The 26,177-nt window shown below is 43.3% G+C and overlaps 1 long non-coding RNA gene across 1 annotated transcript; it reads right to left on the bottom strand.

The window, feature by feature from the left end:
• Positions 1–16,299: 16,299 nt before the first annotated feature.
• LOC131005214 (uncharacterized) lies at positions 16,300–17,252 on the bottom strand. Its single transcript, XR_009095234.1, has 2 exons — positions 16,967–17,252; positions 16,300–16,375 (listed from the first exon to the last, which is right to left on the bottom strand). It is a non-coding gene; the product is annotated as an uncharacterized LOC131005214 (long non-coding RNA).
• Positions 17,253–26,177: the final 8,925 nt, after the last annotated feature.

Raw genomic sequence — 26,177 nt, 5'->3', positions numbered from 1 at the left:
GTTTTCTTAAATGACTTTAAATTAAAAAAATTCGAATATTCGATTCATTTTCCCTTCTATTCGATTCGAAATTGTAAAGAAAAAAATATGTGAAATAATAATCTAAAAAATATAATGATATATTTCAATACATCTACCTAATAAAAAATAGATCAAAAAAGCTCATTTGATGATTCCACGCCTTCATCTTCTTCCTTAACTCCATCTTTATCATATTCACTGGTGAATTAAGAACCAACACCTAAACTATAAGATGTAAAGTGTGGAATATACCTAGTAAAGATGATCGGAACGAATGAAGTAAAGCGATTGGAAAATTGAGCACGAGAGCAAACTAACTGTTGTATTCAAAAACAAATGATAACGTGATTGTAATACATGAGCTGAGGTCTATTTATAGAGTACAAGGAAGGGTAAAATGGTAAAATCATTGCCCATGTATGCTCCTTGCGTGGTTGGAGGGTAGAATAGTAACTTCGCCTTTACGCGGGAGATCTTCCCGCGCCTTCTAGCATTTCTCTAGCAGGAGGTAATTCCTCTGGTGATGATGACTTCTCTGGCGCAAATGGCTCCTCTGGCGAAGGTGACTTCTCTGGCGAAGGTGACTTCTCTGGCGAGGATGACTCCTCTGGCGAAGATGGCTCCTCTGGCAAGGGTGACTTCTCTGACGAATATGATTCCTCTGGCAAGAGCCATTCCTCTGGCAGATAAGTTGTCTCTGATATATGAAATCCCTCCGGTAAGAATGATTCTTCTGACCAGTGTGATTCCTCTGATGAAGATGATCCCTCTGATTTGTATCCTTTCTCTACTCTGCACATATCACTCATCATCAACCACTCCCCCCTCTAGTCTGGTTGAACCGGGTATTCTTCGCGTTCAACCAGTGGGGTATTGTGAAGATCAAAGCTATGTTGCTTTCCTCGATCCCTGCAAATCATGAAGATATAAGTACTTCTGATATTATATGGAAACAAGGGTAAGCCCTGTAAGTTGCTCTCTGGTGTTTTTGTTACTCCCACCCCCTGGTCTGGCTAGTTCACTCTGGAATAGTGCAACTAGGCAGAGGACTCGCCCGCGTAGGTGACGTCACCTGCATTAAATGCCTGCCCGATGTACAGTGCTTTCCCCGTACCCCGAGGTTACTTTTTAGCCTTTGCGTCCTTTCGTCTTTCTGTAGAGATTTTCACCCGTTGATTATTTCCCGTATGCCACGCGTCATTCATCCCGCGTGCTCGTAGTTGCCCGCGTACATTTTTACTTAGTCGATTCGAACTTCCATTTTTCACTATTCTTCTTCTCCTAGTTTCCGAACTCCTTTTTCTGCATTTTTCGGCGATTCTCTTCCTGTTCCGGCGTATTATCCTGCGACCCTTCCGCTCCAGGTTTTATCATCAATCTTTCTCTGGCCTAGGTAATTCGCGCATCTTCTTCTCCTGCAGTTTTTGTGCTTGGTATAAGTAGTTTTTGAAATTTGTTGGTGCTCTGATTGAGCGTGCAAGAAACCCTAGGTTTTAGATATTTTGATCATGGCCTCCCCTTCTGTTCCTCAACCCTCGCAATCGCCTTCTCCCTCCCCCCGAGCTTCTTCATCTTCATCTCCTCAACTCCAGGATCTCGAGAACCTCCCTTCCCCCTCTGCCTCTTATGACTCTCAAACTGTCCCCAATCCTTCACCACCTAAGAAGAGGGGTAAGAAGACACCCCAACCTCCCAAGCGTGTTCCTGCCTCCCGTCTTGGTGTCGCGGAAGTGGAAAAATTGAAGAGCAAGTGTCGACATCCTGAAGATTTACAATTCATAGCCTTCTCTAAAGACTCAACGCCCCCCGAGAGCCTTCGCCACCACAAAATGATAGTCATCTGGCAAGCCCAGATAAATGCTGGTCTAAGGCTTCCTCCCCCTGCCCTTTTAGTCAGTGTTTGTAACCACTATCGCATCCCATTTTACCAGGTTACTCCTTCCGCCATCCGGCGGTTATACGCCTTCCATATTCTTTGCCGCGCCCGCGGTGTTGGAGATACCGGTAAATTATTTTGTCAAACCCAGATTCTCCGCATGCAGGGCAGTCCCCTGTATAGCTTCGCTGCTCATCCGAAACATCCCACCACTTTCCTTTCATCCCTGAATTCCTTTGATAAAGACTTTCTATACAATTATTGCTATGTGCGCACCCTTGTCGGCAATTGGCGTGATTACCAAGTTTTAGAACTAGAATGGCATAGTTCCCGGACTGCCTATAGGCCAGCCTCCTTAGAACCTCCCTCGAACTTTGACCTGGGAGTTATAGCCCATCTAAATGCTATGAATGCAGCCAAGCCTTTAGAATGTAGATACCTTGCTAAGAACAATTCGGCTCTGGCACACAATGGCCTATTTCCCCTATATCCAAAGAAATCGATAGGTAAAAAATATAAATTAGAAAAATATATTAACTTTTGTTACCCGGATGCTAATGATGTAGCTTTTAAATTGCAGACATGTCTTGGAGAAAGAAATGTGGGGACAATTTGCCTGACATTGCTTCTCTCGCTTGCAGCGGGGAGCATGGTACCGGGGGTTCTGCTTCTGGGACAGGCCCCTCAGAACAGCCAATTGGGGCCGAGCTGGTCGCCCTTCCTCCTGTGGTAGAAGTCCCAGAGGGGAATGTGGGAGCCTCTCGTGCATTTGATGCAGAAGAGGTTGATGCGGGCGCCCTTGTTCATAGGGGTAAACGTCCCAGTGCTGGTGCTACATCTGGTACTGGGGGAGAAGATGTCCAGATTGTGGACATTACCGATGAAGTTCCCTCGCCTGATTCGGTCCCTGGTGTCCCCCTCTCCGAGCTTTCAAAGAAAAGGAAGAGAGGTTCTCTGATTTCCGTTGGTGAGAAAGAGAAACAAGAGAGCCTAAAGAAGGCCGGCAGGACTCAAGAACCATCAAAGAAGTCTGCTGGTGGTTTGAAGGTCCTCTCGTCTGCCGTGGAGAAGGGCAAGGGACCAGCAAAGAAGTCTGCTGGTGGTTCTAAGGTTCCCGCTTCTGCCGGGGGAAAGGGCAAGGGGAAAGCTGTGGCGCCCCCTGCTGATGAATCAGAGGATCTTGTTCCTGGGCCGATTTCGAGTTTGTCAGGGCAGGGGTTGATTGATGCCTTGATAGCTCGTGTCCACTCAAAGGACCAGGAGAAAGTGGAGCAGCTGACCCGGGGGGCTTTAGCTACTCAGCTGTGCCAATTGGCTCTTCAGGTACCCTGCATCTTATACTTTTATTAGAGGAAGAATGAAATTATTAAACTCTTGATCGCATTGTTGGAACCCGTTTTGCTTCCCTGCAGGTAGAGGCTCGGATGTGGGGAGCCGTTAAGTGCATCCATGACTACGACATGGCAGAAAAGGAGAGGGAGAAGGAACAGGCGGACATCGCTAAGCGTGATGACGATGTGGCCGGGGTGGTGGCGCGTTTGAGTAAGGCTGAAGCGGAGATTGCTGAGTTGAAGGCTCAGTTATCCCAAGCAGAGGTGGAGAAGTCCTCCCTGGTTTCTGAACTGACCAGGACGACCAAGGAAAGCCATGAGAACCTGGCCAGGTTCAAGGCGGGGTATGAAGAAGCCTACAAGGAGACCCGGCGGGGTTGGAAGAAAACGCTTGTGGAGGCGCAGAATCGTGCCTATGTCTTGGGGGCGCGAGATCAACGCCTGGAGTATTTCTTGTCTCCGCAGGGTCAACACTTTCTAGGGTTGATGCTGGAGGGCACTTTGGCGGCCTATAAGCGGACTCAAGAGTACCTGGAGGACTTCGGGCCCCTCTTCGCTTATGTGATACAGCAGTCTGCTTCCAAGGCATTAGAGATGGCTGGGGCGACCTCGGAACAGCTTGCTACCCTGGACCTGCATGCCTTAATGGATAACCTCAAAGATGAGGAAATAAATAAGCTGATGGGGATCCCTGCGAATTCTCCGAAGAAACCAGAATGGTGGTACCCAGTGCTGGAGAGGGCCATTCCCTATTTCGCCTTTGGGGTTGGGTCTGCTTCAGTGCCCTCCGCTCCATTGTATGCGCCTGCTTTCTCTGCTTCCCTGGCGGGCTTTGTAAACCGGCTGCGGGATCCCACCAACAAAAGCACTCGAAGATTTTCTCAATATGGTGTGGTGCCTCCTCTGCCCTCTGATTTGGCGGCCTCCGTTTCTGAAGATTCCGCTTCCTCCTCTTCTGCGATGGATCAGCTTTTTACCCTGTATCGAGATGAGAAAACCTTTGTACAAGAAGCTGTGAAATTGCTGGACTTGGGAGTCCGTCTCCCTGAGGTGAAGGAAATAGGCATGCTGCCGGTATTCACAGAGGGGGCCGTTTCTGGCCAAGTCTCTGCGAGTGGTGCTCCTCCCCCGGTTTCATCTGCCTCTGCTCCTGCCCCTTCTGCTATTGCTCAAGATGCTTCCGCTCCTCCTGCCTGAGTTAATAAAATTTTTGTAATTTTTTGGTCTGTACAAACTTAATACTTACTTCCCATTTTTGATGTGCAATTCTGCCTTCTCGGCGTGTTTATATGAAATTCCTTCCCTGCTTGTACTGCTTTTTCCCTTTCATTACTTGTATTGTTTTTGTTGCTTTCACGTTCATGTTGAATCTGTGCTTGGCTTGGTTTAGCTCATCGTGCTTTGAGGATTTCGTTGATTCCTCTGACGAGGATTTTGGTTGACTCTTCTGGCAAGGGTTTGGAAGGCTCCTCTGTCGAGGATTTTGATTGACTCTTATGTCAAGAGTTTGGTGGACTCCTCTGGCGAGGATTCTGATGACTCTTCTGGTCAAGAGTTTGGAAGGCTCCTCTGGCGAGGATTTTGGTTGACTCCTCTGGCAAGAGTTTGGAAGGCTCCTCTGGCGAGGATTTTGATTGACTCTTCTGTCAAGAGTTTGGCGGATTCCTCTGGCGAGGATTCTGATGACTCCTCTGGCCAAGATTTGGCAGACTCCTCTGGCGAGGACTTTGTTGAATCCTCTGGCAAGGATTTTGCTGACTCCTCTGGCGAGGATTTTGATGACTTCTTCGGATAAAAGCTTCACCGCCTCCTCTTGCGAGGATTTGGTTGACCTTTATGATAGGGATTTCATCGCCTCCTCTTATGAGTATTTGGTTACTTTCTCTGTCAATGATTTCGCGATTCCCATCCAAGCTGCTTCCCATCCGAGCTGCTTCCCATCCAAGCTGCTTCCCATCCAGGCTTGAGCACTCTGCGCGGAGCATGGAGGACCCGGGGGGTGCAACCAACTTTCGCGGCTTACGATTAAATAGTAACCCTCTGCGCGGAGCATGGAGGACCCGGGGGGTGCAACCAACTTTCGCGGCTTACGATTAAATAGTAACCCTCTGCGTGGAGCATGGAAGGCCCGGGTGGCACGACCAACTTTCACGGCTTACGATTAAATAGTAACCCTCTGCGCGGAGCATGGAGGACCCGAGGGGTGCAACCAACTTTCGCGGCTTACGATTAAATAGTAACCCTCTGCGTGGAGCATGGAAGGCCCGGGTGGCACGACCAACTTTCACGGCTTACGATTAAATAGTAACCCTTTGCGTGGAGCATGGAAGGCCCGGGTGGCACGACCAACTTTCACGGCTTACGATTAAATAGTAACCCCCTGCACGGAGCATGGAAAACCCGGGGGGTGCGACCAACTTCCGTGGCTTACGGTTAAGTGCAACCTCTGCATGGAGCATGGAGGACCCAGGGGGGGTGCAACCAACTTTCGTGGCTTACGATTATGTGCAACCTCTGCGCGGAGCATGGAAGGCCCGGATGGCACGACCAACTTTCGCGGCTTACGATTGAAAGAACACCCTGCACGGAGCATGGAAAACCCGGGGGGTGCGACCAACTTTCGTGGCTTACGGTTAAGGACAACCTCTGCGCGGAGCATGGAAGACCCGGGGGGTGTAACCAACTTTCGCGGCTTACGATTAAGTGTCACCTCTGCACGGAGCATGGAAGGCCCGGATGGCACGACCAACTTTCGCGGCTTACGATTGAAAGAACACCCTGCACGGAGCATGGAAAACCCGGGGGGTGCGACCAACTTTCGTGGCTTACGGTTAAGGACAACCTCTGCGCGGAGCATGGAAGACCCGGGGGGTGTAACCAACTTTCGTGGCTTACGATTAAGTGTCACCTCTGCGCGGAGCATGGAAGGCCCGGATGGCACGACCAACTTTCGCGGCTTACGATTGAAAGAACACCCTGCACGGAGCATGGAAAACCCGGGGGGTGCGACCAACTTTCGTGGCTTACGGTTAAGGACAACCTCTGCGCGGAGCATGGAAGACCCGGGGGTGTAACCAACTTTCGCGGCTTACGATTAAGTGCCACCTCTGCGCGGAGCATGGAAGGCCCGGATGGCACGACCAACTTTCGCGGCTTACGATTAAGTAGTATCCCTCTGCGCGGAGCATGGAAGGCCCGGATGGCACGACCAACTTTCGCGGCTTACGAGCGCTTCCCTCCCTCTGCGCGGAGCATGGAAGGCCCGGATGGCACAACCAACTTTCGCGGCTTACGGCGCTTCCCTCCCTCTGCGCGGAGCATGGAAGGCCCGGATGGCACAACCAACTTTCGCGGCTTACGAGCGCTTCCCTCTGTTCTGGTGGAGCGTGCTCCCTCTGCTCTGCTGGAGCGTGATCCCTCTGTTTTTCCTTTGATTTGTTGAGAAGCCATTTTTGAATTTGAAAATTGGGGACTACGGGTATACACCATACTCCCCCCTCTGGTGACATGTGCAATACTCTGTTATGAACATGTTGACCCAATTACTTCTTACTCCCTTCTCCGGCTCATAAGTTCGCACGGGCCCATTACCTCTTAGCCCTTTTCTTAAGCCCAGTACCACCTCTATATATACCCTCTACCCTTCATGCCCTAGCTTAGCATCCTTTATTTCCCTTCCGCCATCTCAAAACTGCTCTCCTTGCCAAACCCTAGATCTCCCGTCCTTTTGGCTTAAGCTGCCTCCTTATCCTGGTCGTAACGCCCTCAGTCGGGGGAGTAAGTCCTTTTAAGAAAGTACACCGGCGTCTGTTGATGGCTTGAAAAAATAGGACTCTCCCCCGCCTGAGGGTTTTATCTTCAGGGTTTCTGAAGAAAGTTCCCCCGTTGCCCCTTCCTGATTTCCTCTCAAACCCTAGATCTGCTGGCTGTTTGTCTCTCCTTTCCTGTATCTTTCCCCATCTTGGTTGTAAAGCTCTCAATCGGGGGAGCGAGTCCTGTTAAGAGGTTGTACACTGAAAAGACAGGACTCTCCCCCGCTTGAGAGTTTTATCTCCAGGATTCCTGAAGAAAGTTTCCCCCCTGAACCATTCCTAGCTTGGTTGTAAAGCACTCAAATAAGGGAAGTTCCCCTCAGAACACTCATATCCCTAGAGGCTCTGCTTTCCTCCCTGTGCTTCCAGTGCAGGTTTCTAGCTTTGTGGTTGTAAGGAGGGGGACTTCCCGTATTTGAGAGCGTTATTGCCATGTTCCCGAGATCTGGATGCTGGTTGTTCTGTTCCTCCGTATTCTTTCCTTTTGGCATTTTGACTTGTTGCTTTTCTTGATATTCTGCAGGTGCGGGGTAGATCCGGAGTGGATCTGAGATAGATCTGGCGGAAATGTCCTCGAACGGAGGAGAAAAACTTGAAGTGTTGGCACATGGAGACGAAGTCGTCAGCTCCTGATGTCTTGCTTTCCCTTTGACCTGCTAAGAAGCAGTTTTTGTATTTGTCTCTCCCTTATCCTGCTAAGAAGCAGTTTGTATTTTGAATTTAAAAATTGGGACCTACGGGTATACACCCTACTCCCCCCTCTGGTGACATGTGCAATGCTCTGCATGAACATGTTAAATAGCATATGTAATGTAAGAAAGCAATAATTGAAATAAGCGAACACAACACGAGGGAATTCCCTAGAACCACATATCTGTTTTATTGATATCATGGCCCCGGACCTCGTTAAAACCCCTGTGGGGAAAAAGAGTATCCGGTCTACAAGTGATTACTCCTGCTAAGAAGCAGTTATACATAGAACTTTTTGAGTGTGTTTATATTCCATGGCCTGGGGAGAGCTCTGCCGTCTGAATCCGACAATGTGTACGCTCCGCCACCCAAGACCTCTGTAACGATGAATGGTCCTTCCCAATTTGCTTCAAACTTGCCCACTGCCTTTAATGCGTCTGCTCTTTTCAATACTAGATCGCCCTTGACCAGCTTCCTTGCTCTGACCCTTTTGTCGTAGCCTGCTTTGATGACACTTTTATATTTTGCTGCTCTGATTTGCGCTTCTTCCCGCTGTGCTTCCACAAGGTCTAGCTCAGTTCTTCGAAGGTCGGTGTTATGCTCTGTATCATAGGTGATGATGCGATATGATTCCAATCTGGCCTCTGCTGGTATCACCGCATTGGATCCATATACCAGCGTGAAAGGAGCCTCCCCTGTTGCCGTCTTTGGACTGGTGCGATAAGCCCAGAGGACGGTATCCAATTCTTCAACCCACTTCCCTCTGCTCTGGTTCAACCTCTTCTTGAGCCCTTCACAGATTGTTCTGTTAGCTAATTCCACTTGGCCATTTGCCTGTGGGTGAGCCACTGAGACAAAACGCTGGGTGATGTCCATTCGGTCGCAAAAATCCGCGATTCTCTGCCCTGTGAACTGAGTCCCGTTATCAGATACAATGATTCTCGGTACCCCGAATCTGCAACAGATGTTCCTCCAAATAAAGCGTTCCACTGTAACTTCATCAATCTTGCCCACAGCCTCGGCCTCGACCCACTTAGAAAAATAGTCTACTGCCACGATGAGAAAGCATTTCCCTCCAGGTGCTGTAGGCAACTTTCCGACTATATCAATGCCCCATTTGTCAAACGGACAGGCAGCGTACATGATACCCATGGGCTCCCCTGGTGTGTTGATTCTCCCGGCATGCTTCACACTTGCGGACGAACTCTCTGGCTTCCTTGTTGATATGAGGCCAATAGAACCCTGCCCGGATGATCTTGCGTACAAGGTCCCGAAATCCCGTATGCCCACCACAGCAACCTGCATGAATTTCTTTCAGAGCAAAGTTAGCTTCTTCTGGCGATAAACATTTTAACAGAGGTTGAGTGAAAGATCGTTTGAAGAGTTGATCGTTGATTAGGCAATAATTCTCATAACGCGCCCTCTGATTGGTTTCTCTACTTAGCCGTTCCCCTGTCTTTAGGAAATGTATGATCGGAGCCCGCCAATCATCCCTGATCTCTACCGAGAACACCTGCGAAGTCTCCATCTCTCTGGTATCACAGAGTAAAATGATCTCATCACTCCAAGTTTGTTCTACTGCACTAGCCATGCGTGCCAGTAGGTCGGCCTTCGTGTTCTCCTCCCGAGAAATTTGTTCGAGCTTAAATTCCATGAACTTTTCTTTCATTTCGCTGATTTTGGTATAGTACGCCTTCATCATCTGATCTTTGATACTATAACTTCCCGAGAACTGTTGAGCTACTAACTGAGAATCTGTTTTTATGATGACACACTCGGCTTTAAGCTCTGACAAGATGTGAGCCCCTCTGACCACGGCCTCATATTCCGCTTCATTGTTGGACAATCGACAAGTGAATTTGATGGCGAACTGGTATGTCCCATAACCCGGTGAAGTGATATAAACCCCTATCCCACATCCCTCTTTCGTCACGGATCCGTCCACAAAGGCCACCCAAAACTCTGGTACAGGACGACGAGTTGTTTCTTGTATGAAGTCTGCCAATGCTTGCGCTTTGATCGCCGTTCTCGGTTCATACTCTACATCATACTCCCCTAATTCCACAGCCCATTTAACCATTCTCCCCGACAAATCCGGGCGTCCCAAAACTTGTTTGAAAGGTAAAGATGTGCGCACGACCACTCGGTGTGAAAGGAAATAAGGCCTCAACTTTCTTGCCGTGATCATGACTGCCAGAGCAGCCTTCTCAATCTCTGTATAATTTGATTCAGAACCTTGAATAATTCGGCTGACGAAATAGATGGGCTTCTGGTGACTCCCCTCTTCCCTGATAAGCACAGAGCTGATCGCATCCTCCCCTACCGCTATATATAGATACAACGTTTCTCCCGGGACCGGCTTGGTCAGAGTCGGGAGCTTTGCCAGATATACCTTAAGATCCTCAAATACCGCTCGACATTCCTCTGTCCATAAAAACTTAGTTCCCTTCCGTAATACTTTGAAAAACGGCATACTACGTTCTGTCGATCGTGATATAAATCTGCTCAGAGCAGTGATGCGTCCGTTCAGAGTCTGCACCTCCTTGATTCCTCTGAGTGGTGTCATTTCCATGATAGCCCTGACCTTTTCGGCATTAACCTCAATCCCTGCAGGTGTGACCTTATATCCCAAAAACTTCCCTGTTGTGACCCCAAAGGTACATTTTGCTGGATTCAACATAAGTCGATGGTCTCTGACCACCGTGAATATCTCCTCTAGATCAGAAACATGATCCTCTGCCCTCACACTCCGAACAAGCATGTCATCCACGTATACCGAAATGTTCTTTGCCAATTGCTCTTTGAAAATTTTCTCCATCATCCGTTGATATGTAGCTCCCGCATTCTTCAGACCAAACGGCATACTTTTCCATCCATATACCCCACAACAGACGGCAAAGGCCGTTTTGGCGATGTCTCCCCTGTTCATCTTTACCTGATGATATCCCTGGTATGCATCCATCATGGATAACAAAGCACACCCCGAAGTAGAGTCCACCAATTGGTCAATCCTTGGCAGAGGATAGTGGTCCTTTGGGCAAGCAGCATTTAAATCTCTGAAATCCACACACATCCTCCAAGTGTTTGTTTTCTTGGGCACCATCACCGCGTTTGAGATCCACTCTGGATATTGCACCTCCACAATATGCCCGGCTTTCAGTAACTCATAGACCTGCTCTCTGATTGCAGCGTCCTTTTCAGCCCCAAAATTCCTTGTCCGCTGTTTCACCGGCTTAACCTTAGGGTCCACGTTGAGACAATGCTCCACCAGCCCTCTATCAATTTCTTTTAAATCTGCGGTGCTGAATGCGAATACATCCGCATTTCGCCGAAGACAACCAATGAGCTCTTCTCTGACCTGATCACTCATGGCAGACCCGATTTTAGTCTGGAAACCCTCTTTCCCTGGGAATAATTCAATCATGTTGCAAACATCGCTAGTGGACATCAGCGCGGTTTTTTCTGTGGAGTCTCTGTCTTTTAATAAATCCGCCAACTCTTGGCGCTCCTCTGCTGGGGCATGCACCTCGCCCACCTTTCCCTTTTTCCGGGTATCTGATCCCTCTGACATTCTTTCCCTCTTTTGGCCCGCCGATTGTGTAAGCATTTGTACGTGGCATGCTTTCGACGCTGTTTGATCACCACAAACTTCTCCCACTTTTCCCCCTCCGATGGGGAACTTCATTTTCAAGTGAAACATAGAAATTATCGCCTTGAACGCCGTCAAAGCAGGCCGACCGAGTATGACATTATATGAAGGTTCGGGCATGTCCATAACTAAGAATCGTACCATCCTTGTCCTGCTGCTAGCAGCATTAGCACCCAGAATTATTGGCAACTCCACACAACCTAACGGCATGACCATCTCTCCCCCGAACCCAAACAAAGGGGCATTTGTTGGCTCAATACGGACTTCGATTCCCATGTTTTGAAGGCATTCCTTGTACAAGATGTTTACAGCACTACCCGAATCTACAAATATACGGTGAATAATGCAGCCGGCAATGTCTGCTGTGATTACCAGCGCATCATCGTGCGGGTACATTAACGTGCGCAGATCCTCTGCCCCGAATGTGATAGCTGGGTCCTCCGCCACGCTTGTAATCTCCATGACCCGCTTAGGATAATATCCCGATTTGACTGCCCGCACCACCTGTTTCTTAGCCCTGTTCGATGTGGGCATCCCATTCTCTCCACAAATCATATGAACTTCCCTCCGATATGGGAAAGGGGGAGCTTGTCTTTTCGGTCCTTCTCTGCGGTTATCTCGATTGTCATCGGGCCTACGATCTCTGTTATTTCCCTGCTCTTGTCACTGATCACGGTTATTTCTCTGATCCCTCTGATCTCGTTGATCCCTCTGATCTCTCTGATCATTCCGCCTCTGGCCCTCATTTCCTCTGTCGATGAACTGGTCGAGGTATCCCTGACGCACCAGCAGCTCCAATTGGTGCTTAAGATGTCCGTAATATTTTGTGTAATGTCCGAAAGAATTGTGATACTCACACAACTTGTTATTAGGCCCCTCCTGTGGCGGCCCAGTCCGATAGGTTCCCGGTGCCCGAAAGAACGGCTGATCCTTTATCAAATGGAAAATTTCCTCTTGTGGTTTATTCAAGGGCGTGTACTCAGTAAATCGCGTAACCTCATTCACTGTGCGTTGCTGATGGGACGACATTCCTCCCTGTGGTGGTAACATCCTCGGGGGCAACCCTCTGAATGGGGCCCTATCTTGCTGCCTCTGTCTCTCAGGTGCTTCCTCGGCTTTCTTGACCCTATGCTTATCATTTTCCACCTTTCTCGCCATCTTGGCGTCCTCCAACTGCAGGTAGCCCGGCAACCTTGCCATAATGTCATCAAAATCCCTTGCTGGTCGGATTTGTAATTCGTCAAAGAAAATCCCCGGCCTGAGTCCTCTGACGTAAGCACAATTTTTGATTTGCGATTCTGCCTCTGGCACCTCCAGAGCGGCAAGATTAAACCTTGCTGTGTATTCCCGCAACGTCTCACCCTGATCCTGTTTGATATCCATCAGCGAAAGGGCTGACTTCCCTACCCTCCGCGAACTCGCAAACTGTCGTAGGAAGCGAGTCTGCAGATCTTCAAAAGAGTGAATGGAATTCGGGGGAAGCATCCCAAACCATAACTGAGCCGGCCCGGTCAAAGTAGTTGAAAAGATACGGCACTTGATGCCCTCCGTGTACATATGCAACGTGACCAAACCTTCAAACCGATTGAGGTGCACCTCCGGATCGGTAGTGCCATCATAATCCAGCGAGATGGGCTTGTAGCTTCTGGGTAGGGTATCTGCCAGAATCTCATCAGAGAAAGGACTACGGTTGCTGACGGGGTGAAATCATGAAGTCTTAGCCCTCTTGTCCCCCTTATGCCTCCCCTGCTCCCTTCTGTCCCTGGGTGCGTCACGAGCATGGCGTTTGTGAATTCTATACTCAGGTCTGCCAGATGAATACTCCGGTTCCCGTTCCTCTGATCTCTCTGTGTAGCGCGATTTTTTTGATCGATGGGACTTCTCTACCCGGTGTGATTTTCCTGACCTTTGTTCCCTGTCCTCCCTCCGGGATTTCTCCCTCAGTGATTCCTCCAGATCCTGGAGTTGGTGTTTCAGCTGGGACACTTGGTTTTTCAACCGTGCCTTCTCCTTTGGTCTTTCTTCCTCGAACACAAGGGAGACGGATTGACTATCAGACTCGTCAACCCTCTCCTTTCTAACAACACTGTTGAGTCTGACACGGCTTCCCTCTGGTCTTCTTTCCACTTCCCTGTCAGCAGGGTCCCCTTGTATTTCCAGAGGCATCGCAGCCTGTTTGTTGATTGCCAAAGTGTTTGCCTCCTGAGCAGCGGGAGGTGGGGCCTCAGTACCCTGCAGGTTTGCTGCTCCAACCGGGGGAGCTACAGTAGGAATGATAGACAGCATCGGAGTTCCCATTGTCTGGCGCATGTTAGCGTAACTGAGTAAGGCCATCATCTGCTCTGCTAGCCCAAAGTTAATCGATCCCCCACCAGATGTGGGGGCCAAGCTCGGCACCTCTGATCCTGGTGTCATCAGAACAGACCTCTGGAAGTTACCATTCAATCCCACCAGCGGAGTAGCAGAGACAGCGGGGAATCCTGGTGGCGTAGCGAAGGTTGTGTTGCCCTGCAAGTTGTTGAACAATGAGGTAGGCACCTCAGTGGTGAGCGCAGCGGAGTCGAACTCCTTTTCTAGGTTGCGGTGTGCATCAGAGGATCCCATGGTACCTACACATAAACAAAATGAGAAACAGTCCCAACGACGAAAGAATAAACCCTCCGTTACCGATTGGAGTCCCGATATAAGAAATCCAATAAGAAATCCCGGCTACCGGTACAGAGACCGTTAAAAAATTCCCCACGCAGTAACTCTATACACCGGGAAATAAACCCAGGGCATAGATTGAGAAAACAGAGCCCGCATAACGGCGGTTTTCCCCGTGAACCCACACCAATGTCCGGCAGAGAAAACAGAGTACCCAGAGAACCAAAATAGGAAAACCAGAGATAGGCAAAAACAGGGTAACCACCAACAAACTTATTAGCGTAATACGTTAGAAATGATAGATAAATAAGAGACACGTAAGGAAAGGAACATCATAACCTACAATTAACGCGGTCACGCACTATAACAACAGCAAAACCTACAAGCAATTAGAATTATCATGGCAATCAGCCAGATTAGCAACATGATGCATCAATTAGAGCACAAAACGAAGATTAGTTTAAGAAAACATGAAGAACATCAATAATTATTTCCCTCAAGTGAAGATCATTCGCAGATCGACAGCATGAACCCCACCACAACAGAGATAAAGTGTTAATCATCATACTATCGAGGTAAAACCCCCGCATCAACGACAACAAACCAGGATAACCAGTGACAATGTAGCAACCAACACATTATCGATGCAAAACCCATAGATCCGCAACAAAAAACCCCCATATAACAGGAACAGAGCATAACTCCCCAACTCACCGATCGAAATCGAAAATTAGCCACAAAGACGTGGAAAACACTGATAAATACCCTCCCTTAAACGAAAAACATCTGCAACAGACTATCACCCTCCGATCCAACAATACAGAACGAGAATTAATCGCCAAGACATGGGAAGTAACGGTAATTATCATCCTCAAGCGAAGAACACCCACAGATCCACAATACAAGCTCAATCATAACAGAAACAAAATGCTAATCGACGTACTATCGGTGCAAAACCATGAATTAACAATAAAAACCCCACGCCTACCAAAAACAGGATAGTATCCGGCAAATCATTAGTGCAATTCTAAGATTATCGTAGAAAATACGAAGATACTCCGCAATTATCACGTTGACATGTAAAACACCCATACGCAAACAGCATAAACCCAAGATATCGAGGATCCGTAAGAAAACGACTGACGTAATCAAAACAGAGCATCAAACCACAATTTCCTCATGCAAAACATTAGATCGGTGACGAAAACGTCAATTTTACAAGGAAATCCCTTATCCACGGACAACCAACCCGAACAAACAGTAAACAGATGTGAATTTCCCCTGATTCATGATTTGTGCCCGTCACCACCTTTCCCCATGCACCCAAAACATAAATCAACGCAGATCATAGAGGATTAGCAACATATTAACCCGGAAAACACAATTAATCGATCAAAAACAGTTGGGTGCCCGAATTGTTGGCTCCATCGGTGCCGACGCCCGCAAATCCGATTGAAATTGCAGATCTGCGTACGCCGGCAACCATAATCTCACGTCCTAACCCAGTAGCCTTCCCACAGACGGCGCCAGTTGGTGAATTAAGAACCAACACCTAAACTATAAGATGTAAAGTGTGGAATATACCTAGTAAAGATGATCGGAACGAATGAAGTAAAGCGATTGGAAAATTGAGCACGAGAGCAAACTAACTGTTGTATTCAAAAACAAATGATAACGTGATTGTAATACATGAGCTGAGGTCTATTTATAGAGTACAAGGAAGGGTAAAATGGTAAAATCATTGCCCATGTATGCTCCTTGCGTGGTTGGAGGGTAGAATAGTAACTTCGCCTTTACGCGGGAGATCTTCCCGCGCCTTCTAGCATTTCTCTAGCAGGAGGTAATTCCTCTGGTGATGATGACTTCTCTGGCGCAAATGGCTTCTCTGGCGAAGGTGACTTCTCTGGCGAAGGTGACCTCTCTGGCGAAGGTGACTTCTCTGGCGAGGATGACTCCTCTGGCGAAGATGGCTCCTCTGGCAAGGGTGACTTCTCTGACGAATATGATTCCTCTGGCAAGAGCCATTCCTCTGGCGGATAAGTTGCCTCTGATATATGAAATCCCTCCGGTAAGAATGATTCTTCTGACCAGTGTGATTCCTCTGATGAAGATGATCCCTCTGATTTGTATCCTTTCTCTACTCTGCACATATCACTCCTCATCATTCACCATTATTACCTTCCTCCTTATCTTTCTCCTCATCACCATTATCACTTAACTTTTTCCTCATCACCGCTCTCTCTTGTATCATCACCTTTATCATCATATTGATCACTCCACTTCATGCTCTTTCTCTCTAATCTAATCTTCTTGAGGTGTATGCTCTACTAAATTTGGAGCATCCATCTTCCTGCAAAAATATTAAATAAGCCGAAGACTTCTCACAGTTACAGTAAATCTAATTTCACATTTACAACCATCGAAATTCATACTAACAGTAAAGGAAATTAAATCTTAAGCCGAAGTACTGACCACTTATAATACATCTCACTAGATATTTGACAACTAACATGTGCATTTCTCATTTGTTGTATGCGTTTTAGCTAGGCAACTATTGTCCTACTTTTGTTTTATGCAGAATAAGATATTAATTAAATATATAGCAAAGTTGCAAAATTGAGAATCAAATTAGGATATCAAATTATTATTGCTAAGACATTCGTATAGTTCACAAACATATCATATTTCTAGTATTTTGATTTAGAGCTCATATTAATACATGGCGGAAATATGGATATGCTCAATAACTATAGCGAGGCATCTGAGCCAGATCTGTGTTCTTGCAATAATTCAAAAAACTCCAACAAAATAAAACTCCAACATGTATGTAACATCTGTGTTCTTGCAATAACTCAAAAAACTCCATCAAAATAAAAAATGCAGCAACAAGATTGGATGATCACATCATCAAGCAATTGAGCCTTGTTAAACAAAATCTAACCTGCTAGCAGACGGCAGATGGAGGAGAGGGCGACGCCGCTGCGGGGTACTGGCGACTGGCGGCGGGCGACGAGCGACATTAGCAGACGGCAGATGGAGGAGAGGCGACGCTGCGGCGGGGTGCTGGCGACTGGGGACGAGCGATGTTAGCTGCTGGCGAGTGGCGACAGGCAGTGCCGCGATGGAGAAGAGATGCAAGCTGCAGGCGCGGCGTGCGTGGAGAAGAAAGAGAGAAGGTTTTTTTTTTTCAGATTTGAAAGTGGAGACTAGAGGAGCGGCGCGGCGCCTAGAAGTTTAGAATTAGGGTTAGATTTTTTTATTTTTTTTAAGAAGGGTTAAAAAGTTACTAATATAAAAATTATAATTAAAATATAATATTATATATATAGTATATATATATATATAATTAGGGTTAGAATTAGATATTTTTTTTGAAAGGAGTGTTACAATTAGAAGTTAGATATTATAAAATTATAATAAAAATATTATATAATATGTATAAATATATATTTATATATATATAAATATCGAATCGAATATCTACGAATATCGAATCGAATATCATAATTTCATATTCGTATTTGAATAATAATCGAATCGAATCGAATATCTGTTATCGAATACGAATCGAATAATTTCGAATACGAATAGGGCAATTTCAAATCGAATCTCGAATCGAACTAAAATATTCGATTCATTTACAACCCTAGTGGAGGGGCCCTCATTAAAAGCCGGCTCAATTCATTAGTGAGAATTTGATGGTTGTATTGAACTAAGAATGACATTGTGAATTTGCATTGGTCGCCCCAGCGAGCGCTGGGTCCAGCGCCCGCTGGCTTCTTGGCCGCGGGCGTTGGCATCCAGCGAGCGCGGAGATTTTGCAAGATTTGTGAATTCTCGCGGTCTGTCTTCGGATTTGTTCATGCCTATTTTTTCAACGAAATCAAGGAAAGTCATTCCAACTTTAAAGTCCATAGATTAACGAATACACCCAGATTTTCATAGACTTTTAAAAGTCTTGAACGAATACACCCAGATTTTTATAGACTTTTAAAAGTCTTGAACGAATACACCCATATTTTTATAGACTTTTAAAAGTCTTGAACTAATACACTCGGACTTTAAAAGTCTGCAGAAATCTATTAAAGTCTTGAACTAATACACCCCCCTTAATTCATACTCCCCCGTTCTAATAATGAAAACACACTTCATTTGGACACGAAGGTTAAGGGGAGGTAGTTTAGGAAAGAAAGTGTTGTGGCCCACATCATTAGTGTATTTAATTAAGGAGTTGATTAGGGGCTTTATTGGAAATATAAAATTTTAAATTAATAAAATTTGAAATTACTTTAACTCTCAACTCTCTCTCCCATCTTCTCCAACCACCACCACCGCCGACGACGACCACCACCGCTGACTCCCTCTGTTATGCTGTCGAAAATCGAACCCGGAATGTTAGTGTTGCTTCCTTCAAACTTGATGTGACACACTGTGTTTAGGAAACACACCAGTGCACACAGAGAAATATTGCAGTGTAAATAAAAATGGGAGAAGACACAATGAGATACAAAAATTCTTCAAGTTATAAAGTATAACTTAAAGACGCCTCATGGCAAAATGACTAAATCGAGAATGAACAACTCACGTTCAATACCTTTACAAGACTCTAGGTATTTAACACATGACACTCTCACTAAAAAACAAAACTCGGTTCAAGAGTAATACTCCGAAACCTTACAAAATTAAACAACGAGTGTTGACTCTGATGTCATCCCAACATACAGAATCACACTCGTACACAATTGCCCTACATGGCTTGATTTCTCTCTGTAAGCTCTGGGGTCTGAACTGAGACTTCTCCTTGGTATTTATAGATCTCTCAATCTTGTTCTCCGAGTCTTGAAGTCGTGGGAATGTAGTTGGATAAGTGGCCGTTGATGGTTTGTTGTATAGGCTCCACTTTGTCAACTTTTTTCCTTGAATGTAGGAGCTACTAACCACCTCCTATTTTCTCTCCCTTTATCTCCACTCTCTCTAGTAATCAGCCGACTCATTTGTCCTCTCTTTGACTTAGTCGAATACCTACAAAACACACGTGAAGAAGGCAAAACAAACCAAAACTTTAGGAAAGTTTTATGGAGTTAAAAATTAACTCCAACACAGAAAATAAAACATATAATTCGCAAATTATCCAAAAAAACTAGCACCAAAAACTAATTCAAAATTAGTATCGAAATTGCAAATATGTGACTGCAAAATAAAAATGATTGGGGATTGTGCGATGGCTGCTACCATCGAAGAGAGAGAGGGAGGATGGAGCTGCGTGGTGGTGGTTCGGCGGCACAGGGCGGTGGTGATTTGCCGGATCTGGGCGACTCCGCCAAGAAAGGGGAGGAGATGAGCGGCAGGTTTGGGAGTGAAGAGAAATAAGGGGGGCGGGTGAATTGAAATGAGTAGATTAGGGTTTTGTACTAATTTATACCATAGTTAAAATTCAATTAATTAGTTATAATTAAGCCCTAATTATTTCTATTTTTAGAAATGTGTCTTTATTATTGGGACAACCCAATAAGAAAAGTGTGTCTTTATTATTGGGACGAATGGAGTAATTTAATATATATATATATATATATATTATAATTATTACTATTATTTTAAAAAAATATATATTTAGTTAAAATTAAATTATTTTGTATTGAAAAAAGAAGAATGAGTCTTGGTTTAATGGATAAGTTGCTTCTTGTATTTGTTGGAGACCTGAGTTCGATTCCTCCCATGAGAGCCGAACTCGAACCGATCGACAATCCTAATGTTTAGTATGTTTCTCACTTTTCTTTAGCGCTTATTTATTTGACAAGAATAAAGTAATGTTGGAAAAAATATTTTAGGAAAATAATTGTTGCAAATAAATGAATCGTAATAAATAATTCATAAATTTTCTTGCGAGACTAAATGTATACATGAGATGAGCTAAGAGACAATGACTTAAATCGTGTGATGGATAATGGTCCCAGCAAATGATAGCCGTGTTCTCTGTCCCCTGGATATTACAAGTGTTGTGATCTGAATACCCACATGATTCATTACTCATCATTAAACTATACCCGTTTTATCAAAAATATCCTAAAATACTATAAGAAATATCGGCTAAAACCCCAAACTATTAAGTTCGTATAAAATATATCCCGCGTTCATTTTCCGACCAATCACCAGAAACTTGATGTAGCTCGTCTGGATGCCACAATGTAATTTATATATATATTTTTTAATGGCATGGCATAAAACGACGTCGTTTAGTACCATGTCATTTAAAAAATTAAAATCCACGCGAAATTTGAACTAAATCGTGATTGAACAAAAGAATGCAAAAAGATCAGCCCAAAAAATGCAGACGAAACCGCGAGGTCTCCCTCCTCCATATGCTCTCTCAATCGTTCTACATTGTTTGCTTTTTTCGCGTCGAGCACGTCGACAACAAGAACGACAAGCCGCTCCTCTACCTCGTCTTCGAGTATCTCGACACCAATCTCAAGAAATACATCGATTTCCACCGCAAGAGACCCAACCCTAGGCCCCTACCGCTGCAGCTGATCCAGAGCTTCTTTATCAGTTCTGCAAGGGGCGCCCCACTGCCACAGTCACGACGTTCTCCACCGCAATCTCAGGCCACATAATATATTGCTCAATAAAGAGAGGGAGATACTTAAGATCGCTGATCTCAACCTCGGAATGGCCTTTACCGTCCATCTCAAGAGCTAGACGCACAAGGTATTGTCGTCAATTTACTGTAATTTTTCATTTGGTGTTGAAGATTAAGCGGTGTGATTTTTAAACTGATTTCGCCTGCGTTTTGGGGCTGATCTTCTCGCATTGTTTTTGTTGAATCACGGTTTAGTTTAGATTGCAGTGTGGATTTTACTTTTTTAAATGACATGGTACGAAATAATGTCGATTTAGGCCATGTCGTTTAAAAAACTAAAATATAAATTACACTGTGGCATCCGACAAGCCACATCACGTTGCTAGTGACTGGAAAATGGACGCAAGATATTTTTTATACAAACTTAATAGTTTAAGGTTTTAGACGATATTTCTTATAGTTTAGGGTATTTTTGATATAACGGATATAGTTCATGGTTTAATATAATATTTATAAAAATAAAATAAAAAATTACTGTTTTCATACTCAAACCTTAGCCGCACAAGCACTCCCTTATTTCTTATCTCTCTTATATCCCTCTTCTCTTTCTCTCTCTCTCCTACCAAATCTCCTTGTGGAACGAGTCCAAGAGCAGCAGTAGCGCCGTGACGTGCACCTTCTTCGAGCAGGATAAGCTTTTGCATCCAAGAGAACAGTAAGGTGGCCCCTATCCTCCTCCTTCTCGAGTTTATTGTCCCAACTTCTTACCTCGCCAGAGAGATACTACACGACCTTATCCTCATACCCTTGATGCCGATCTCTTCCCCTTTCTTCTACGATGATTTTGCCGTTTCTCACCGCCAGCGGCTTCAAAAACACAACTTGTGGCTATTCTCTTCACATCAATTATTTTGTTTATTCACAAGATGTTGTACTTATAGTTATAGGGTCAAGTAATTATTGTACTAAAAAAAATTATTAATATAAAAAAATGCAATGTTTCAAAATTATTACTCTCATCGTCCTCATAAAATGTATCTAAAATATTTTTGATAAGTTTTTTTATCGCAATAAAGTGAGACCCTTACTCAAGTCACAACACATTCTTATTAAAACTCGTGTCATTCAAAAGTGGTTACATTTTATAAGGGCGGATGGAGTATTTATTTTTTTTTACGACAATTTTATTATATTCACAAGAACTTGTACTTTTGTGATATGAAAAAAGGCAATATTTCAAAATTTAAATAAACACTAGGAAGAAAAAAAAAAAGCAAAACAAAAAAACAGTTAAAAAAAACACTGAAAAAAAAAACGTTGCAAAAGAAAAAAGAAATGAAAGACATAAAAAATGCTGAAAAAGATAAAAAGTTACAAAATGCATTTAGTGAATTTTAAACTCTAGTCAAATATAAAGTGAAAGTGATGCTTCACTATTGCACAACAACATCCATTTTGTATCTATTTAAGAAAATAATTACTCCATCCGTCCCACGAATCTTGACATATTTGATTTTGGCACAAAAATTAAAGAATTATAGATTAACGTTTTAAGTGCGTAGGTAATAAAGTATAAAAGTGATAAAGTAGGAGAGATAATGTAATAAAGTGATAAAGTAGGAAAGAAAATGTAATTAAGACCCCTTATTTTTGGACCAATTATTACCTTATTTGGAATGTATCAAGATTCGTGGGACGGCCCAAAAAACAATACATGTCAAAATTCGTGGGACGGAGGGAGTACTATATATTTATCATGCGCCCAGTCCACTCCGATCCGTCTCATGCATAGACTTGGTCTCACAGGAGACAAACTCTAAATTATTTATTTTGTGTTTTGACTCATTAAAAAAAATTGTTATAATTTTGAATTTGTATTTAATAATTACTCCCTCCGTCCACGAAATGAGTACCCATATTTCCTTTTTCGTCCGTCCACGAAATGAGTACTCATTTCCCTTTTTGGCAAGTGTACCCCACACATCTCTTTAATTAATACACTCAAAAAATGGGACCCTTAAACTATTCACACTACACACCATACATTTCTTAAAACTCATGTCGTCCACAAATGGGTACTCATTTCGTGGACGGAGGGAGTATATACTCTTTTTGTCCCCGGTATTTATGTATATATACCTTAGATTTATGGCACGTCTTCCAAATTTATGCACATCCTATTTTTGGACACTAGCCCACACATAATTTTCATCATTTTATACTTATAAATCATACTCCCTTCGCCCCGTAAAAGTGTATCACATTTTTCATTTTCGTCCGTTCCATAAAAGTGTATCACTTCCATTTTGAGACATGGCCTCACTTTCTCCTTTTAACTACAACCACTCAATTTTACATAACCCCATAATCACTTCAACTACAACCACTCATTTCCACTCAACACTTTATCTACTAATTTTTTTCCTTAAAATCCGCACCATCCCTTATGTAATACACTCTTACAAGACGAAAGGAGTATTATTTCCCCACAATCTACTTAGCAATATTTTTTATATGGCACAATTTCTCCACTATCAATACTCTAAACAACTTTTATTAAAACTCACATCCGAAACACCTATTCATATTTATGGGGATAGAGAGAGTATTAGTATAATTTACTAGTAATAAACGTAATATTTCATCTGTCCACGAAAAGTATGATACTTTTGCCATTTTTGTGTCCATAAAAACCATGACACTTTCCTTTTTAAAACATAGCCCACATCTTTTTTTATATCTTTTATTCTTGCAAACTTTTTTTTTTACAAAAAAAAATTACCCTTAATTCAATTTCAATCATTCATTTAATACAATAATGATACTTTTATCCACTAGATAAAAATCACCACTATTTTATTAAAATACGTGCTCATCAAAATTGTCATAGTTTTGATTGACAGACAAATTAATTAACTTGTACCTTTATACATAAAAGTTTTTATTGTTAATTTTGTAGTAAAAATAATGTACATTATCAAGGTACATACAACAAATAATAATAATAATAATAATAATAATAATAATAATAATAATAATAATAATAATAATAATAATAATAATACAAAACACTACTAAATGAAAAAGCATTGTTTGCATTTCAATAAATATTGAGTTTACTTTTAATCTCAACAACAAATTTGACTTAAATATAATTATTATGCTTTTTATCAATAGCTCATACTTAAGTTAAAATTTTGGCCTTTAATTAAATGAAATAAAATTAACTACCCACAATTGATTTATCAATTTTAGACCTTAATTTAACTAAATAAATTAATAGTCCACACCTAATATAATATTTTGAGCTCTTACACCCAAACTATATTATTATAAAAAAAATAGCTCAAAATTAAAAGTTCAGATTTTAAACAATTAATTAAACTTAGTAATAAAAACTATAAGCTACAAAAAAATTAATAAAAATAAAGACAACATAAGTTTTAATAAAAATAATTAAATATATTGTGAATTGAAAAAAATTATAAAGTTAGTATTATTACTCCCTCCGTCCCGCTATTCATGGCACGTATTCCATTTCGGGTTGTCCCATTAATAATGGCACGTTTCTATTTTAGGAAATAATAAGGGATAGATAATCTTAATTAAAGCACTAATTAAATACCTAATAAAACCTAATTTAATTAAAAACTAACACTCTCACTTTAACTCTCTCTCTCTCCCTGTTTCAAAAAACTCTCTCACTCCCGTTTACTCTCTCTCTCTCTCTCTCACACACACACACACACACATGCTGCACCATCGTCGTCTCTCCTCATCCACGGCGACGGCGCGGCGACTCCACATCCACCCACCGCCTCCGCATCCAACCACTCTCCTCCGCGACTTCTCTTTTTCTCCTCTGCGTGTCACCTCCACTTCCGCCGGATCTCTCTGTCACAGTCGTCTCGCCTCTCTCTCGCTCCAGCCGCCTCCACCATCACCTCCTCCACCGTAGCGCCACCTCCTGTACTGCGCCGGCCCCCATCCACCCCCCTCTGCCTCCGCCCTCCTGCCTCCACCCTCGCGTTGCCTAAGCGCCTCCGCCCGAGTGCCTTCACTGGTGGCTTCTCTGTGTCGACCAGATCCGAGAGAGAGAATAGAGGCTTGAGTTGGGGATCTAAAATCGGCCATGGTGGCGGCCTTATGGCCGTGCAGTCGCCGGAAATCTAAGAGGAATTCAACCACAATTTGAAGCCTAGGGTTTTAATTGCGTATGACTATTTCTTGAGTTTCTTGAATTTTAGGCGGCTGAATTTCTTTTTTGTTGTTGATGACGATTTCTTAGTTTTTTTTTAAATTTCAGGCAGCTGAATTTCTTTGTTCGTTGAAGATGAGGATTTCTTGGGTTTTTTAAAACACTATTGGATTTGAATGATGGTGTATTGAGGGGAGCCGATGCCGGCGTTGGACTGGCCGGTGTTGAGTCAACCTTAGGGTGTGTTACTTTATTAAGATTAATTAAATCAATTAACACATGTGGGCCATACAACCTTTCTACTAATATAGCTCTCCTAAATACCCGTGCCGAAAAGAAACGAGCCATAAATAGCGGGACGGAGGGAGTAATACACTCTCCGTCCACAAAAGTGTGGTACTTTTACCATTTTTGACCATCTATAATAAGTATGATCTTTCAATTCTAGCATATACTATATTCTTATATTTTATCCGATTCACACAATATTTATAAAAACTCATCTTACAAATTTTTTATTAATTTTTTAACAAATCAATTCGGTGAGACACTTTCTTCATTTTATACACATATCTCAATATTTTTTTCTTTAAAATTTGTGCTCTCATCCACACTACACTCATCGTGGTTGGAGGGAGTAATAATTAGTTATATTCCTACTATTTTTTATTAACTTTCAAAAATAATAATAAAAAAATACTATTCTCTCCGTCCATGAATAATAGTCATACATACCCCATTTTTTTTGTCCATGAAAAAGAGTTTCATTTAACCATTTGAACCATCATATCATACATTTTCTCTTACATTTAACTATAAATTGTACTTTTATTCCACTTTTTAACTAAAAATGTACTTTTATTTTACTTTTTTGTACTAATAATATCCCTACAAATTATACATTTATCTCACTTACCCCTATTTTAACAATTTTTTAAAACCTGAGCCGAACCCCATATGAGACTCTTTTTCATGGATGTAGGGAGTATATTGTTTGCGAAGGAGTGAATATAAACCTTATAAAAGGAATATTTGTGCAACCCTAATCTATTTCTTCTTCCTGCGCCGCTCTTCATCTCCTGCTTTTTTTGTTTTGTTTTAGGGAAATCTTCTAGTTTGTTATGTTGCTCTGCATCTTTTTCTTTTTCCATCGCTCTTTCTTCTCCATCACCTTGCATCCTTGCATCTCCTTCATCCTTCTCCATTCTCTCTCGTCGCTTCCTAAGAATAGATCTCATGAAACAATTCAATTGTTTAAAAAATAACGAAGACAATTGAGTTGCATCATCTAATTATTTTAAGCAAGTGAGTAGCAGCACAGAGAAAGGCCCTTCCCCCTTAAACAGCCTTCAGTGTTGATCTCAATTAACTGAA

This window comes from Salvia miltiorrhiza, chromosome 1, assembly GCF_028751815.1.
Source record: "Salvia miltiorrhiza cultivar Shanhuang (shh) chromosome 1, IMPLAD_Smil_shh, whole genome shotgun sequence".
Lineage (NCBI taxonomy): Eukaryota > Viridiplantae > Streptophyta > Magnoliopsida > Lamiales > Lamiaceae > Salvia > Salvia miltiorrhiza.
Note: the sequence above shows the minus strand (reverse complement) of the source record. Positions and strands in the feature narration are given on the sequence as shown.